Genomic DNA, 6,779 nt, shown 5'->3' on the forward strand with positions numbered 1-6,779 from the left:
GGGTGTCCTCATGGTGCAATTTTTTATTATTTTTTTAAAATTCAAATTAACTTGAGACGGTGCTTCGCTGATTTAATAAAATTGTTGGGAGCCACTTTGAGTGTAAACCCCACATCCCATAAATCATTTAGATTCATATCAACTTGGTTGTTTATTGAACTAAAGTGCATGTGGAAGACATTAGTTTTATAAATCTACCCAAAAAGAACAGGACCACATGGAACTTTTGAGTAATTAATAATAGAGTATTTACACCAGCATCAATTACAGCAGTCACATGTAATGACGTGTGGGAGTTGTGTGACAGGTGTGATTAGGACCCAAAAGCAGCACTCTGGAAAACTGGACCGTGGTAATGACTTATTAGCACACAGGCAAACAGGAACTCAGGAAGACAAGGAAAAACAGGAAATAGTCCGTTCTTCAGGCTCAGGGAGTGGGTCGAGCAGAGCCGGAATGTGGAACCAAGGGGGAAGGACATAAATCCTCAGAACCATGCAGTTCCGCTGAGAGCGGGCAGGAGTGACAGAAAGGGTCTTACAGGAGAGAAGGCTGACGATGTAGCGGAGCAGACTGGGGACGAGCAGCAGCGACGTCGGGGCCAGGCGGAGAAGTCAAAACCAGGTGAGCAGACAGGAACCAGAAGCGCTGAGGCAGAAGTCATAGTCAGGGGCAGAAAGCAGGTAGGTTGTCCAGGGAACAGGCGAGGCAGGCAGAACGAAGACAGGCAGGGTCAGTAACAGGTAATCCAGCAGGGAAATAACGCTGGAAAGTCTCACATCAAAGCAGAAGAACAATCTGGCAAAGACTGAGACTGCAGGGGAGGCTTATAAGCAGGGCTGATTGGGAAAGCTGCAGCTGTGCTTGCAGGTGAGTGGCGTTGAGCTGACGGGGTGGGAGTGGCTGGCAGGTAGAGTGGAGCAGAGGCAGTGAGAGTGGAAAATTACAGGGGCAGAGGGACAGGAGGGAACTGGGGAAATGGGGCTGTGACAAGTTGAAATGTTTCTGAGGACTTTCATGCCCCCCAGTTGTCAGTAGAACTATTGAGACCTCTGTCACAGCATAAACCGGGCCCCTCAGAAACCAGACCTTGGCGTTGGTGTGAATACGTTCACGCCCCACAGAGATGCTGTTATAATGTGGGAAATGACTCCATTCCCAGCCTGATGGTCCCACAGAGGCATCACACTGATACCAGTTCCCACTGAGATCATCCCATTTTCAGTCATGTCTCTTCACGTGCACTTTACTCACTATTAAAGCTGTATATTTGTATTTATGACAACAATTTATGTGGCGATTAAAGAGTGAAATCCTATCCCAATAATAAAGCTGCACACTTTAGCAGTCAAGGACAAGCAGAGCAGCAGCAATAACTCTGCTCCCCCTCCAGAGACTCCGAGTCCAACCAAATCCACAACACTACATCTGTTTTCCTGCCGCTACACAACCTCTGACAAGCTAAAGGATGTTACACTGGAGGATCATTGAAAAGCTCTCATACGTCAAAACTTGGAATAGAAAAGTTACTGATCCTCACATGAGTTTGGGAAGGGATATCAGGATGGGTGGACGGGTGGGTGGACGAGTGGGCAGATGAGTGGAGGGTGGGTGGACCTAGCAGGGTAGGTGGCATGAGTGGACGGGTGAGCAGAACGGGTGGGTTGGGACGGTGTGGGCCAGAATGAGTGGATGGGTGGGTGGATGAGTGGAGCAGATGACTGGTTGGATGAGTGAGACCGATGGGTGGGGTGGAATGACTGGACGGATGAGTGGACAGGTTGGGTGAAGCAGATGAGTGGACAGGTGGGTGGATAAGTGGATGGATATATAGGTGGATGAGTGGATGAGATTATAGGTGGATGAGTGGGTGGATGAGTGACAGGTGGCTGGATGAGTGGACAAGTGGGTGGGTGGCGGACGTCCACGGAAGGATGATGGATGATTGGATGGATGGATGGATTGGATGGATGGATGGATGGATGGATGGATGGATGGATGGATGGAAACAGCACTTCCCTGCTCTGGGCCCCAGCTGGAGTGACGTAGAGCTGAAATATGCTGCTCTGCTTCACCTGCTGTCAAGCTGTGCGGCTCCATCCTGCATTTCTCACATGTGCTCTGTGTTCTGCTGTTGGTTCATCCTCAGGGCAGAATTTTCTGAGCTTAATCAATGTTTTCCTGGACATTGTTTCATTTAAGAGGGAGGAAATGTGACCCCTGGCTCCTAAACAGGAGCTTCACTTCTACTGTCCTTGCTGGGGCTGGAGCGAATGAGCTTAACAATGAGCTAACGCAGCTATTTAACGAGGGAAAGTAGCTCTTGTTCTGTGTAATGTGTCAAGAAAAAAACAGTAGAATAAATGAGAAGGTGGAATACGTAGCCTTAGCATTTAGCAGCACTAGCTAGGGGTTTGTAAGAAGTTGAGTGTGTGAACAGCAGCAAGAACAGTGGAACTATTGAGTTTCCGGTGTCAGGTCCGGTAGTTCTAATCAGAGCTGAAGCAGCCCAGCAGATCACCTATCCAGCTGTGCACTGAACTCTCTCTCTCTCTCTCTCTCTCTCTCTCTCTCTCTCTCTCTCTCTCTCTCTCTCTCTCTCTCTCTCTCTCTCTCTCTCACACACACACACACACACAACACAACACACACACGCACACACACACAAGCACATCATGGCTGATGTCAGCCCTAATCCAGTCGTAAACCGTGTGCACTGATGTGCAGTGACACCCAGGGGAAGTGCAGGTTCAGGGGCCAGGCTCCGGCTGGGTGGGGCCTGCCCTCACCACGCTGCGAGGCAACGGCGGACTGAATAGTCGTGTCCTCCCCACTGACGTCAGGTTTGCCCAGTCCTCCGGTCGCGGAATCCCGACTAGGCGCGGTGTTTCTCCCCTCAGCACCATCAGAGGTTTTCCCAGACTTCCCAATCTAGTTTCCATCCCACCTCCTGCTCAGTGCGCTCTCAAGGCCAAGCCTGCATGAGAGCCCACATTTATCCATTACTCCAATCTACTGGATCCCCCTTCACAGGCTTGAAAACAGTCGGAAAATATGCAGCCGCGCAGGCTTGATGGGGAGCTGTGGTGAACATCATGTCCACGGCGTAATTCCTGTTGATTTTTGGCTGCCGAACAATCTGACAATGGCTAATACTTTTCTCTCAAATCCCTGTTAAAAGCATATAATTTCCACTGAGGGCTCACACTTAACATTCACAGCAAGCGGTTGGAAGGCGTCCAGAGAACACACATTCTTCAGACATCTGAACTGGGAGCTGTGGAAGAACGGCGGAAACAAAGAGTCATTCCGAGGCCTTCAGGTCCAGCTCTTTTCTCTCCCTGCAAAATGAGAAAACGTCCACCGTTATTTCACTGAGAAAGACTCGAGGAGATTCGTTGTGTTTCGCATGAAGCAGGCACAAAGGTTCTGGACGGCTTTCCCCTCCACATTCCTCCTCCGGAAGGACGTTTCCTTACCTGGACTGGGAACAGGTCATCCACACCTTTAATCTCTGGCTTCAAATGACGCTTTGAAGGGTCACTGATGAAAGCTCATCACAGGTCAGAACATCAAAGAGACAGTTCAAAGCAAAGTTCAAATCAAAGCCTGATGAATGGCGGATGATTCTGATCAGATCAACGGTGTCAAGCAGCTTTGTTGCTTCCTGCTGAAACCATGGAAACAGGAGGTGGGGAAACCTGCCGGGACGAACCTCAATGCTGGCAGACCCACACTCTCTCTCACACACACTCTCTCTCTCTCACATACACACACACACACTCTCTCACACACATACACACACACACTCTCTCTCTCACACATATACACAATCTCTCTCTTACAAACACTCACATACACACTCTCACAAACACACATGCACTCTCTCTCTCTCTCTCACACACACACACACACTCTCACACACACACACACACACACTCTCTTTCTCACACACACACACACACAGTCTCTCTCTCTCACATACACACCAACTCTCTCTCACACACACACACACACACACTCTCTCTCTCACACACACACGCACACACACTGTCTCTCTCACATACACACCAACTCTCTCTCTCTCTCTCTCATACACACACGTACATACTCTCTCTCTCTCTCTCTCTTCACGCACACACACACCACACACACACACACAACACACACACACACTCGACTTTTAAATCATTTGTCAGGGGTTTCCAGCAGCTCTGCCCAAGATCAGCTGGTTATGAACGTATGTTTTATCGTTCATTTCTCGTCCAGGTCACATGAATCTTTATCTTCTGCAGGTTCAGGTGCACACATTCACCCATTCACAGACACATTTATGCACTAGCTGTGCATAAACACAACACAGTCCTGAACGGACTGGTACCAGTTGTGCATGCAGGTGGAACCGGCTGGTGAGGATGGTCACGTGGACGTCCATTAATGGGAGAGGCTGCTCGGACCAATTAGAGCAGGGGAACAAATGGACCTCGGGCCATGGTGACAGAATCCTCTGGAACACACAAACAGGCGATTATTATTGTTGTTATTCAGGTTGTTATTACACAGAAGCTGGGAAATCTGTCTGATCCTGTCCTGGATCGCTCTCCTTGTCCTGCGTCCAACAATCATCATGAGGAACTCTTCTGTCCCCTCAGTCCCCCTACAGACCTCAGAGGCTGGGTGGGGGGGATCTATTCCATCATCCTATCCACATGCTGAGCAGGGCTTTTGCCATTTGTTTTGCTTTGAGGAGCTTTCTGTTGTTTTTCGTGGTTTGAGTATCACTCTTCAGCAGCTCTCCACAGACACTAATCCTGTAATGGCCTGAACGTGTCCGTCAGCAGCAGGCAGCCCCTGGGAAGCCCCCATTAAAGCACCTTTCTGACACGTTGTTTGCTTTAAAGGCTTCAATTATCAATGCACCAGCACCTTTTACAGGACCCTGGTGGATGTTCTTTAGCAGCTCCAGGAGATGTCAGTTCTGTGAGGTTCCTCAGCTCTTCCAGCAGTGTGTAAGGGGGTGCCAAACACCCCCACAGCTGCCAGTGGGACATTCCCAAAAACAACAATTCTGGAGTACAGAGGAAGAACAACAGCTCGTTTCTATTCCACGAAGCAACGATGGACCTTGAGAGACACATGAGATGTTTCAGATCGCCAGTCCTAGTATGACCAGTCCATCAAAGCAGCCAGCGATGAGTTGGGTTGGAGATGGCGTCATTATGAATTAAACAAATGCTCCCCTTTATAGAACCTTTTCAAAACAATGGTAGATTGACTGCCGGGAAAAGACTCCAGGAACATTTTCCCCAGTAGATGATCAGGTACCACGTCAGCCTGATAAGATCCTCCAACCGTCACCACACGACGCACAATAATACATATATAATATGGCACAATCAAGGACAGTAGGCTGCAGCACTTCCTCACACAGCCTCTAACTTATTACCTCAGCCAAGGTAATGGGTCAATCCTGGGGGGAAATGTTGAAGGCATCAGCATCATGCTATAAATTCTGCATATGAGTCTGGGGTGGGTGGGTGGGTGGGGGGGGGTGAAAGTTCAGTGAGAGTGCAGGTCTGGCTTCCATCTCCTCGGCAGTTACAGTAACATTCAAAATAAAACAAACACAAATAGAAATTGTGCACGTCGCAAATGTTTTGCATCATAAATAGGATTAAAACACTAAAGTGTTATTAGAATGTTAAACACCATTAATTGGTCTGGACACCAGTAACCCAAGGGAAAAGTGTGTGTGTGTGTGTGTGTGTATACGTGTGTGTGTGTGTGTGTGTGTGTGTGTGTGTGTGTGTGTGTGTGTGTGTGTTGTGTGTGTGTGTGTGTCAGGGTGTTTCTGGACGAATTCCAGCTGAACAAAGTGAATAAAGTGCAATAACTGTTCAGAATTTTCCATCTGTGTGTGTGTGTGTGTGTGTGTGTGTGTCCTTCTTGTAGCATTTTCTCATAGCCAGCTTGTCTCAGAGCAGATTGAACACAGCTGAGAATGTTGCTCTAGGCCTGTAGTGCACCATCCTGGGGGAATTGGCAGGAACCACAAGGCTGGACTTGGCTCTCCCTGCAGCGGCTGAAAACTGCCATGCACTCAGGGCAGGGGTCCAGGTGGATTGGCTGGGGAGTGGGGGAGTAATTTGGGGGTTATTTAAAATGATCTATTAAACCCCTGAACTTTAATCAGGGTTGCTACTATACTGACAGCCGTGATTTACCTACAAATCAGCGGCATGGGGACGGGAGGGGATGCAGAGACTCGAAATTACCGCTTCATCTGAATTATTTTCTGGGGCAACCAACGTTGAGCATTAGCATTGATGAGGCTAAATAAAAAAGGATCACTTTCATGAAAATGGCATTCCCTTCCCAAATCCAACATTATCCATGTCTGGCTGTTGACAAAGAAATTGCTGTATTATGGTTTTTCAATCAGTGTAGCCTCCTGGTATTAGCATGTCCTGGCTCAGAGGCACCTTGGACTTGTCAGTGAGGGCCAAACATGCCTCACACAGGGGAGCAGACCCCCCCCACTACCACCCCACCCCTACACCACCATCTTGTTTGAGTTCTGTGTAAATACAGGCAGTCTCTGACAGCACCTCAGAGTCAAAAATGGTTTATGGTGGGCCAACGACGCTGACAAGGCAGGCCCGGCTCTCATTACTACCGCCTGGCCCGTCACTGGGGTAACTGGAAAACCACAGGGTGTGATGTAATCCTGGAGCAGTTTACATACCAATGTACCAGTAAATACCCAATCATCACAGAAC

The sequence above is a fragment of the Takifugu rubripes genome, chromosome 2 (genome assembly GCF_901000725.2).
Source record: "Takifugu rubripes chromosome 2, fTakRub1.2, whole genome shotgun sequence".
In the NCBI taxonomy this organism is placed as follows: Eukaryota; Metazoa; Chordata; class Actinopteri; order Tetraodontiformes; family Tetraodontidae; genus Takifugu; species Takifugu rubripes.